The sequence below is a fragment of the Protopterus annectens genome, chromosome 7.part1 (genome assembly GCF_019279795.1).
Source record: "Protopterus annectens isolate FY-2018-M chromosome 7.part1, PAN1.0, whole genome shotgun sequence".
NCBI classification, from domain to species: Eukaryota; Metazoa; Chordata; order Ceratodontiformes; family Protopteridae; genus Protopterus; species Protopterus annectens.
In genome coordinates, this window is record NC_056740.1 from 58,773,601 (window position 1) to 58,786,128 (window position 12,528).

The window sequence follows — 12,528 nt, forward strand, 5'->3', positions numbered from 1 at the left end:
TGGGACGGTAGTTCCTGGGATCTGCAGATGGTATAACCTTGTACAAAGCATCTATAGAATGAAATGTGGGAAATAAAAATAAAGATATGCTACAGCGCAGCTTTATTTTCCAAAGTTGCAGTGATTAGATGGCAACAAAGGAGTAGTTCAGATAAATTGGCACCGTTATAGTACATACATAGCATACAAAAGGCAGGCTATGGAATAATGTTTTATCATGTAGTGACCCTTACTGTGTACAGCTTATATATGAAAAGAGTTTGCACATGGCAGACATTATGGGAGATAAGCAGGTCAGGGAGTCTCAGCTTGAGATATCTTGCCTCGACAGGAAATCACTAGTCCAGCCTGATAGAACGCTGCTATGTGAAGCTGAGCTCTGTTGGCTGCAATGTTACATGGGCAAGTTCTGGGTGTATAGCAGGTTTAAATATTGCTACAAGGGAAGCTAAAGCAGTCATTTTAGTTTACTCTACAGACACATAAAATATATGTTCTATCAAAACAAGTTCTATAGCTGCTATTAAACTTTAACTCCAGGTACAGTAAACAGCACTTCCTTTTCCTGAAGCAAACATAGTAAATACTCAGCATTTGCACCTAAATCTAACATTGTTTTGGGGGGGGGGTATTTCTACAGATTTAATAGTGAAGATGGAATCATACAAATAGAAGGTAATATAGGTATAAAGAGTTCAGAACAGCAGAAAAAGTAGCAATGGAAAATACTACAGTATGGCAATTGTGAACAGAACAGTCACTAAATACATATTTTGAGGTATCAAGGCATAGGAAGTGAGCTGGATGCAAGTTTAGAGGAACAGCACAAGGACAAGTAGTAATATAAGAAACAGCCAGAGGGAACACAATGGAGTCACTTTGAATTTCACAACTACTAACATATTTAGCCAGTAAAATATCAGTGATTAAAAAATTTTCAGCTATTAAGTAGGAGTTAACAACTAAACTTTAGGAGTAATGCATGTCATTAGCAAAAAGTGATATTCTTTCAGTATATACAGTTAATTAATTGGGTCTATATTATATCCTCGAACACTTAAAAAGCGAACGCTGATTGATCTAACTTATTTTCGCGAAACTGCAAAATATCGAAGCAGCAGAAACTCAAATTTTTTCCTAGGGAAAGAATTCGGTTGTCCGTTTCTGTTGCTTCGGTATTTTCAGTGTTATGGTGGAAAGTTACCAGTCGGATTCAGGTAAGTGTGCGATTGTGTGGATGTGAGTGTTAGGGTGATTTAGTTGAGTTAGGGTTAGGGCTTGGGTTAGGTGTGTGTGCGATTGAGTGGATATGAGGGTTAGGGCAGATTTAAGTGAGTTAGGGTTAGGGAGCAGATGAGGTGAGTGTGCGATAGTGACGGACCTTAGGGTTAGGGTTTGGATTAAGGTAAGTGGGTAGTTAGTGGTGTGTGCATAGTTTAGTGTAGGGTTAGGTATCAGATTTTAGGTGTATGTGTGTGGATTTCTGTTTGTTAGGTGTGCTTGTGTTGTGTGTATGTGTTTTGGATCAGCGATTTTTTTCCCTGGGAAAAAAATCACTGATCTGACAGTTCGAGATTGTAAGCTTTCGCTTAAATTAGGTCGATCAATCAGCGTTCGCTTTTTTTAAGCGTTCGATGATATAATATAGACCCAATTAATTGATAGTGACTATCACGGTTAGCATTGTTGCCTCACAGCAAGAGGTTCTCCCGTTCGATTCTCAGCTGGAGCGCCTTCTGTGTGGAGTCTGCATGTCCTCCCCGCGGTCGAGTGACGTTTAAAGACATGCAGGTAGGTGCGTGCATGAATGGGTGCGCCTTCTTTGAAGGTTGGGCATCGGGCTGGCAACACAGCACTATAAAAATCCACTGCCAGTCATTAGCGGACCAGAGGTCTGCTGTGGCGACCCTTAACCGGGCAAAGCCACAAGACATTACTATATACAGTTAATTCATTGAATGCATTAAATAACATTAATCCAAATAAATAAAAATAGTGCAGGAAGCTCAGAACTGCAAGCCAAAGACTATGTCAAAATGTTATGAGCCAGCCTGACTATCCAAAAATCAAATTTAACAAATCAAACATGATAGCTGGTTAGTAACTTTTCACTTCTGGCTAACCAAAGTTGGTGTTTTTACAGTAAGGAGAATGAGACTACAATTCTTGTGGCAGTAGAAAGCTGCCATATGAAGCTGAGTTTGGTCAGCCAAAGAGTTACATGGCAAGTCCTGGGGTATGGCAGAGATGGGAAACTGGGAAACACAGACGGAGATTTAAAGTGAGATTGTTTCATCAGCCAGAGGGCTTTTAGGGACTTGTTCTTTGGTGTTAATCTGAACTTTAGAGCTACTTTTGCTGTGCTTTTACATTACGCAATTGCAGGATCTTCCATCTTGTGGCAGAAGGTGTTTACTTGGTCTCTTTTGAGTTGGGAAGCACTCCCGGGAGTTCAAAGTATATTCCTTTATTGGCCAGAGAGCACAGGAGTTAGTTTTCAGCTTTTACTGAGTGCTATAAGTTTGTGTGGTGCTGCTCACTGTGCAGCGGTGGTTAGTAGTGCTCAGTATAGTAGAAAATGTTTAGTTTGTAAAATTTACCTATAAAGCTAGTATTTAGGACTTTAACTTGTAACACAGAAAGGCTTTGTATGAAGTTAAGCTTAGGGCAGCTAGTTAGTACATTGAACAGCACTAATACCAGATAATAACACTATCTAGCATCTAACCTTAACCCTGTGCTATTCTCAAGACTTAGCTTAAAGCAGCAGAAAAATCCCCAGCAGTTCATGGCTTCCGGGCCTTTATAACCCAAAAAGCTCACAACTCTTACCTAGACCTATTAGAGGTGCTCACAATACAACCAAATACCCTATTCATAGGACTCTTTAACTACTTGTCTATAGACTGGAAAATGTACACTGCCTCTAACTCAAAGGCACAATGTTTCCTAGACTTTATCAGCACTAATAGTCTGGACCAAGTAGTGAGCACTCCATTCAGAGGATTAAATTTACCTGACTTAGTACTCACCAACATGAGTGAACATTGTACCCTCCCCTGTGTCACCTCTTTATTAGTGAGGTCAGACCACAGAGCTGTGTCCTTTGAAATAAAAATCTACCTGGAAAACCTCACTGAACCTGTTACAGTTAGGAACTATTCTTAAGCAAACTACATCCTATCCCATCCTAGTGATAGTTTGCCAAAATTCAAAGCTTCTCCGAACCCCGAGAACACAGCTACCTAGGCAGAATTATTCACATACACCCTGTACACACATGTAAATGGCTGCATTGAGGCTGACATAGCTACTAGAAGTAAGCCCACATTTAATACCAAAAAAAATACCAGTGGTTGAATTATTACCTTAACATTGTATTTAACATAAGAAAAAAAAGTCATGGCCAAAATCAGAAAGAGCAACTTTCATCGAGACAAGATCCCTGTGATTCAAATAAACAAGAAACTTAGAGGTCTAATAAAGACCAGCAAGTCCAATTAAAAGGTCAGGATAGCCTCCCAGGCTAAGGACAATCACAAGGCCTTCTTCAGCTAAGTCAGGAACTGTAACTCATTAACACCTGTGTGGCGTGGAATGTCACACCACTAGCAGCCTACACACATTTTGCATTCCAGTGCATCTTCTGAAATATTAAAAAGCATAAGATAAACAAATGTAAATATTTTGTGAACAATAAGATATAAAAACTGTACAAATAACAATGTTATTAGTAGGCAGTGTTCTTTACAGGGATAATAAGTGCATTTATAGTCTTTTCCATAAATATAATGTATGATAATGCACACAAACTCCAAATTACATTTTTCTAAACTTTCACAAATAAATTTTCATATCTTGTAAACTGTACAGCCTAAAACTATAACGTTAGAACATTTTTGTTAACCAGACATAAGCTTTCACATGACAAGAAATTTTTCTGTAAGTGCATGTTTGTTGAAATATTTACAGAAACATGAAAACATATGTTTAATTGCATATTTAGCAATGCAAAAGTACTGGATTTTTCTCAAAATGTATAGCAAATATCAAAGACAGTTTTCTACAACATCTAATGTTATATCTAATGTCATGCAACAGTTTGCAAGTCGCATATTTTTGAAGTATTAAGTGCATATGGAAATATTGCATCTGATATTGTCAATTTTCATTCTATCCTCAACTGATGGGGTCAGATCCGATCCCTAGGATTTGACTTTGCCATTGCTAAAGCTAGTGGCAACCAAGAACTCTCGAGCTTCTCCCTTACCCGCAATGCACCAACGCTAAATTTCCTCAGATCTCATTTGCCGCTTTCAGTAAAAGACATTTCCTTACCTCTCGAGTACTTATCAGATAAGTTTATTGTTATATATTTTCTAGATTCTTAAAGTTTTTATATTCCCCTTACCTGTCATGCAATTAGTACCTTTAAACTATCATTAGTAGTTATTTCCCTTTTATTGACTTTAGTACTGAGTGTATCTCTTAGATACTATTGCCAGTATTTATCTTCTTTATACATGTGGGTGTAGCATATTTCTCTAACATTGCTGGTATTTTTTTCCTTTTCTACTTCTCTTTCCAAAAAAAAAAAAAAAAAAAAAAAAAAAACTTTATATCTGTTTTTTCTTAAAAAAAAATGTTTGCCTTTGATATTGTTTGGATATGGTGGAAAAAAGCCCCACGGGGTTAAAAAAAAATGTGTTAAGTGTGGGCATAAACTTCCACTATCAGATGCCCACACTATGTGTGTGCATTGTCTGGGACCACTTCATCTCCAGGAAGATTGCTGTATTTGCCATGAATTCAACCCCAAGGCTTTTGTTGAATGTAAAAACAAGCTTATCTTAAAGGGCTTGTTATCCTCAGCCTTTGGAGAGGCAATACCTGGAGATCAATTTCCCAACACAAAACAATCAAACATCTTGTCTCCCAAACCTTTTACATTTTCCACTGTTTCGGAGCCATCTAAGAAAAGAACTAAGATGGAGCCAACCTCAGCCTCAGATCCAAAAAAGAAAAACTTGGTAGACGTGAGCTCCTGAGATCTGAGGAAAAATATAACAGATCCAACCACTTCCAGTCTTACTGGTTCAGTTCACCTACCAAGAACAAGATATTGACCTTCTGCAGATCTGGTGCCCTCAAGGGCACCCTTTTTTGGACAGACCTAGGTCCCCTTCTATTGTTTCCACTTGTTCTTCTAGAAATTTGATGGAGGAAGATGTGCAAAGAGTGGTGAGGAAGATTATCTTAGCACAGGATTAGTTGGGTGTCTTACTGGCTCCTACCCCTTGGGTCAGGAGGTCCATTCTTCTACTACACCCTCTCTAGAAATTCTTCCTCTGACTCCTTCAGCTCTCTCAATGTCCTTAGATCTGAGCCTTCTGGCTCTGTCAGGCTTGGATCCAAAGATAGTAGTATCTTCGGATCCAAACTTTACTCTTGAGTGCTCTAGTTCCTTGAGATCCAGAGAGCTCTCACAGCCAAAGATTCCCTGTCAGATTCAGGGTGTTGGAATCAACTGTGAAGATTTTGGAGTTATCTGTGTGCCTCACAGCCTTGGCACTCAGTTCCAGCTTCCACCTCGGGGAAATTGCCTTCATAATGAGGGCAACTGTGGTCCAAAAGCTTGTCTTTTCAGATCCAAACTCTTTCCTTTCTTGGGAGGGGTCTGCCTCCGAGGCTGTGAAGAGGGTTTCTCTGCCTTTCTGATGGTTTCACCCACCCTCAGATCCTAAGTCTTTGACCCTGATGTCTGTGCTCTCAGAGCCTCATCACTCTTTTCAACAGGGACAGCCAGTCCGAGAACCAGTCCCCAGAGGAGTCAATCTCAGAAGATACAGACTTTGATGAAAGTGAGTGGCCCCATTGGTCACCTCCTGAAGATGTCTCATTTGGAGACATTCTCAAGGTCCTTAAGCATAGAGGTGGCTGGACTCCCAGTAACCCTTCTTCCGAGGAGTCTGCATTCCTGGAGGTCTTCAGTACTGGCCCGTCTACCTCCTGGGTTACTCCTCCCACTGATGAGCTTAGAGCTTATTGAGTTAGTCTATCTGTGTGTGTAGAAGGAACCCAGAACAGTTGAGACAATACCTAGGAGACCCGACAATATTATGTCACCATCTTTGGACAAGCAGTTTTGGGGTAAAGGTGTGCCTGTTGATGCTATGGTTGTGATGGTGGCCACCAAAAAGGAACTTTCCAAGGAGAGTTCCACTATTCATCCCTCTAACAGGGAGTCGAGATCAATGGATATGTTTGGGAAGCATGTCTATGCTTCAGCGAACTTTGCCTTAAGGTTGCTGAATTACTTGGCACATTTTACACGATTACAGAGGGATTTGACTAAGGAACTATCAAATACCCTGTCAGGATCTGTTTTTGCAGAGGTCCACTCATCAGTGACTTCTCAGTTGGCTGCACTGCTTTCTATTTCAAATTCTTCCACGAGGCTCGTTTTGCATGAAGCCAAAGGAATTTCAAGAGCAGTGGACTCAGGCATTGACATCAGGACATATGCCTGGATGTGTTTATCTGATTTTGTGGAACCCTTCTAGTCATCGTTTGTCAGTGCTTCTTTTGACAACACTTCTTTGTTTGGTCCCAAGGTGACGGACACATTATCCAGATGTGAGAAGGATGGAAAGATCCTGCCTTCCATGGGCATACATTTTTCGACCCCTCAAAGATCCTTTTCCCAGGAATCAAAGAGATGGATGGAAGATGTGGTTCAAGAAAGAAGCAGAACAGACCTGCAAAACCAGGGGTCCAGAAATTCTTTCTTTGACATACCCTACCAGCGCTCCTGAACTGGGGGGTCATTTATCCCTGCATCATTGAGGCTGGCTAGACATAAGAAAAGATACTTGGGTGCAGAGGATTATTTCCAGAGGTTATATAATACCTTTTTCCCTTCCACCTCCAATTTCAAGAAAAATCCCTGATGTTCCACCAAATCAGAGGGAACAAGCAGCGATTCAAATATGAAAGCTGCTAGAAAAGAGTTATCCAAGAGATGTCACCTGGCCAGATAGAATCTAGAACTTACTCAAGGTTCTTTTTAGTGCTATAGAAAACAGGGGACTGGAGACCAATTTTGGATCTCAGCAACTTAAACAAATCAGTTTGATGCACCAAGTTTCAGATGGTCACAGTTCAGTCCATTCTCCCTTTTCTGGGCAAGGATGACTGGATGTGCTCAATAGACCTACAGGATGTGTACTATCACATAAATATGAACAGATGATCCAGAAGGCACTTGTGCTTCTGGCTGGGAACCAGTCATTACCAGTTCAAAGTTTTGCCCTTTGGCTTCACCATTGCCTGCAGGGTGCTCACCAAATGTATGGCAGTAATAGCAGCACTCTTGAAACTGCAAGGTTTCTGGGTGTTTCCATATCTAAACAACTGGCTCATTACCGTCCTGACCAGGCATCAGTTAATAAAGGCAAGAGATGGTTCTCCAGATGTGTTCTCTTTTGGAGATAACCATAAACTACAACAAGTCTCATCTGGAATCAGCACAGAATTTGGAATTCATAGGAGCACTGTTTCACACAAAGTCAAGGATAGCGTCACTACCTCCCTCAAGTGTTTAAACTATATGATCACAGGTCAAAAAAATAATCTGCAGTACCATGATTTCAGCCCACTTGGTCCTTGAAGCGCTAGGGTTAATATCAGCGGCAATAACACTAGTACTTTTAGCCAGATTTTAAATGAGAATTCTACAGTGGATGCTAGCAACACAATGGTCAGTATTTTACCAATCCATGTCAACTCTGATACAAATCACTCACAGATGCAAGAGAGATATCAACTGGTGGATTCAATCAGATCAGATTCTAAAAGCTGTCCATTTGTTGCCTCTCAGCTCAAGGCCATAGTTACCATAGATGCCTCCCAGTTGTGGGGTGGGGGCATTTTCTGGGGAAAACAGCCCTAAGGCACTTGGTCCCCTGAAGAGGCCAGTTTGCATATCAATGTCCTAGAAATGAGAGCAGAGCTCTTAATGTTGCAGCCCCTTCAGGATGCTCTCCCTTCGAGGATGATTCCAATTCAAACAGATAAAATGTCAGTAGTTTGGTACAGCAACAAACAAGGAGGGGCCAGATCTTACCCCTTGTGTTGAAAAGCGCTCAGAGTGTGGCAATGGGCCATCTCATCCAACCACTTTCTTATAGCAATGCACATTCTGAGGAAGTCCAGTGTGATAGCAGGCAAGCTGAGCAGGTGCATTCTTCTACCTCACAAGTGGTCTGTCAACAAGAATGTGATGGAAATGATTTGTCATCAGTGGTGCCAGCTTTGCTGCAATCTTCGCTTTTTCTTTAAGCAACAAATCCAGTAGCTACTTTGCCCTAATTCCCCTACAGGGGGAACCGCCGAGAGAGGCTGTACTTCTTGATTCACCCCCAGTCTACTTTATGCCTATCCACCAATCCCACTAATTCCAAACTTAGTACAGAAAGCTGCCATGTTGAAGATCAAAGTCATCCTCATTGCACCCTGCTCGATCGACAGATTTGGTTACCCTTCCTTTGGCCTCACTTATTTCAACAACCGTGGATTGTGGTTCCAATTCCAGACCTGCTGTCTCACCAACCAGCATGATCCATCCAGACATATCAAACCTTAGGCTGACGGCCTGTCTTCTCCAATTCTGTTAATAGCCAGACAATGTATGCTGTCTCCCCCCCCCACCCCCCGTCTGACATATACTTTTATCCTCACATAAACCTTCAACACGTAAAGTCTATTCCAGTAAATGGAAATGATTTGTGCATTGGACACATCAAAATCACGTTGAACCATTTTAGCTCCTATACATAACATCTTTGAATATTTGGCCTTATTTTTTAAAGAAGGAGCTAGTTCCTCAACCGTTAAAGTTCACTTAGCAGCAATATCAAACTTTCACTTTGGATTTGAATGTTCCTCAGTAGCCTCTCTTAAGCTACACAGAGCTTTCTTGAGAGGCACTCTGCTTTTAAGACCTCCTTTTAAGGACCCTCCTCCCCCATGGATGGGACCTCAATCTGGTACTGCAGGCACTTAAACATTCCCCTTTTGAACCAGCAGCTAAATGTGACGTTAAATATCTTACTTGGAAAGCATTTTTTTTTCTAATATCCATTCACACTCGCCTACAAACTAGTAAACCATCCATTAAAAGTCCCATCCCTCCAGAATCTACTCCAACCCTATCACACCACCAGACCACTAAGATCCAGCAACAAAAATCACTTACAGGTCACTAAAGCCAATAACTCTGCTGGAGAAGCACTATTCTCTTGCACCATAGCCAAATTATGGAATTACCTCTGTACCATCATGCACCCACTTCAAAACTTTACTAAAAGCGCACCTAAAAACATGCTGGCTATGCCCTTGCAACTCCCCCGCTAATGTCATCCACCCCAACCACCCACTACCTTTCTTTCCACCCCACTAACTACCTTGATTATAGCAAGCTCGGATGCTCATAAGCCTGACTACTTATTATACAGCAAGAACTTGTTATTGTAACAATTGTTAATGTCTGTTATGTACTTTGCAGATGATAAAGATTCTAGTTGCCTACTGATGTACTATGTTCTTCATCTGTAACTGGGTTTGTAATTGTTAATTGCTATGTGGATCAAATTGTTAATTGCTATCTAAATCCAATGTAACTACTGTCTGTATATTTTAACTGTGGAGCTTTTCTCCCCGGGCCTCCGTTGAAAATTGACATACGTAATAAATAAATAAATAATATCCATTACATCTGCTTCAGAAATTCAAGCATTGTCTTCAAAACCTCTGGACTTGATTTTTCACAAGGATATTACAAACCAGTGCGTCCTTTCTTCCCAAGGTGGTGTCAGAATCCAGTATCAATCAGTCCATTAATTTGCCACTTTCTTCCCCAAATTTGCTAACAAAGGTGAATACATGTTGCATTTGCTGGATGTTCAGAGACAATTACATTTTTGCATGGATAGAACAAAAGACATAAGAAAAATAGAGCAGTTGTTTGTTTCCTTTGCAGACTTAAAAGTGGTAAAACCAGTTGCCAAAGTAACCTTAGCCAGATTGCTAACTGCTTGTATATCATATATTTATAAAAAAAATGGGTATTACATTACCACAACCAGTACAAGCTCATTCAGCTAGATCCATGGCAACATCTTCATTTTTTTCTTTCTAGGATGTCCTTAGACAACATGTGCAGCAACTACATGGGCTACTGCGTATACTTTTGTTACTCATTACAAATTGGATCTGACCTCCAGAGGTAGAACATCTTTTGGTTCAACTATGCTTAGGAACATCCGTCTTTGAGTCCACCCAGGATTTTAGGTAGCTGGGGACTCTGTCCCATCATTTGAGGATAGAATGAAAATTGACAAAATCAGATAAAGACGTTATGTACTTACCGTAACATTCCAACTGTGTTGTCAGTTTTCATTCTTCCTCAGCTTCCCACCCACCATTCCCCATCCTTTGCAAACTTCTGGAAGAATGAGTCTTTAGGGGACATTACTGTCCTTTGTACTGGGCTCAAGATATTTTTAGGTACTGACTGCATGCACATTTTCACCTCCTTTATCTATGCATAGGTAATATTTCCTTTCTGGCAAAAATCAGCAAACAAGATCTGAGGTAACAGGATTGGTGCATTATGGATAAGGGAGAAGCTCAAGAGTCCTTGGGTGCCACGAGCTTTAGCAACGGCTGAGTTGGATCCGAGGGATTGGATCTGAATCCATCAGCTAAGAAAGAATGAAAATGGATAATGCAGTTGGAACATTATAGTAAGTACATAACTTCTTTCTATTTTCATAATTATTAACAAACAACTAGCAATATTTCCAGTATAGTGTGATATATACCAGCATTTTCAGTGAATTCTCCTGTCTCCCACATTGGTGTTTAATACTATGCACCTCAATAAAATGTAGATCTCTCAGTTTTAAAAATGTGAACATAAATATGAAAATATGAATAATAGGTGGCAAACAAAGATTAATTTCCACACTGCAGGACATCTTAGACGAATAATTTTAGTGACATTTTGTTAATAATTCCTTCCCTTGCTAATACTGCCTATTAGCTGGTAAGTTAAAGAAGCCAGACCCAAAAAGCTATGGGTGTGAACTAAAAGTATACAAAAAAAGTGTTATAGGCTTGAGGGAGTTAAAAGTAACACTCAACAGTATGCAGAGCTGTTCATAAATGGCACAACCTTCACTGGTCAAGGTGACATAGTGAATCTACTGGCTGTTAAATTTAGCTATAACTCCAACCTCCACTCACCCCCATGAAATCCTTTCTAGTGTATCCCCCCAAATATAACAGGGTGTAGATCTTAGCAATGCTCACTGTGATGAAAAACACTGCTACAGTGGGCCCTATCAATATTTCCAGTTGCCTCCTACGTAGCCTAAAATATGACCTAGCAGAACCACTTGAGGCACTCTTTTAACTACAACCTGAAAACAAGTTATGTACCAGGTGAATGGAGGGCTGCAACAGTCATCCCTCTTCTTAAAGGTAGGTGGCCATTAAATGATCTCAGGAACTACAGACTCATCAGTCTGACAAGTCTGTTATGCAAAGTCATGGTATAAATTACCATTAAACTGCTCAACAAGGACATGTATGCGATGTATAATGTTTGTAAATGTGAACTTGTTAATATGGTTTAATTTATTTTACATAAATGCATGTTTGCCTATGTCACAAGTGATAATGAAATAAAGTTAACAAAAAAAAAAAAAAACAAGGACATTGACAGCCTACAGAGACTGGACCTATCCCAGTTTGGTTTTCTTAAGGAAAGGTCTTGCCAACTCAACCTGATAGACTTCTTTGAGATGGTCACCAAGGATATGGATGAGAGGAAAATAGTGCATTCCATCTACCTTGACCTGGCCAGGGCATTCGATCCACTATCCCACTCAGGTATTATTGACAAACTCTGAGAACTAGGCATAAATCCTTGCACAACTCGCTGAATTGCTGGCTGGCTCACAGATATGACCCAAGAAGTCAGGATCTGTGAGACCACCTCCACCAGGAGACTGGTCACAAGCAGAGTACCCCAGGGCTCTATGTTGTCCTGCTCCTATTTGGTATCTATGTGTCAGAGGTCAAGGCTAATATCAAAGGCCTATGGCTTACCAGGATTGCAGATGACTGTAAATTGGGAGCTGTTATAGATCCCCCCATGAAACTGGCATCCTACAATTGAGTCTAATACAAACAAATGACTGTTAATAAAGCCACAGATTAAAACTCAACATGACAAAATGCATTATAGTACCCTTTGGGAAATTGTCCACCCAAGTTAATTACTTCATCAATAAAACACCCTCAAGAGTTCACCTGGTAGTCAGGAATCTGTGAAGTTATATAGACTGTAGTCTGGCCTGCGACCAACACATAACCAAGATAGTAAGAAAATCATTCTGTGTTACCCATCTCATAAGCAAGGGTTTGGCATACATCTGGGTCGAAGGAAGCTATAGTACCACT

The 12,528-nt window shown here is 40.4% G+C and overlaps 1 protein-coding gene across 1 annotated transcript in view; it reads left to right on the top strand.

The window, feature by feature from the left end:
* KBTBD12 (kelch repeat and BTB domain containing 12) overlaps positions 1 to 12,528 on the top strand; it is a 1,334,674-nt gene that overhangs the window by 1,261,479 nt on the left and 60,667 nt on the right. The window lies entirely within an intron of this gene.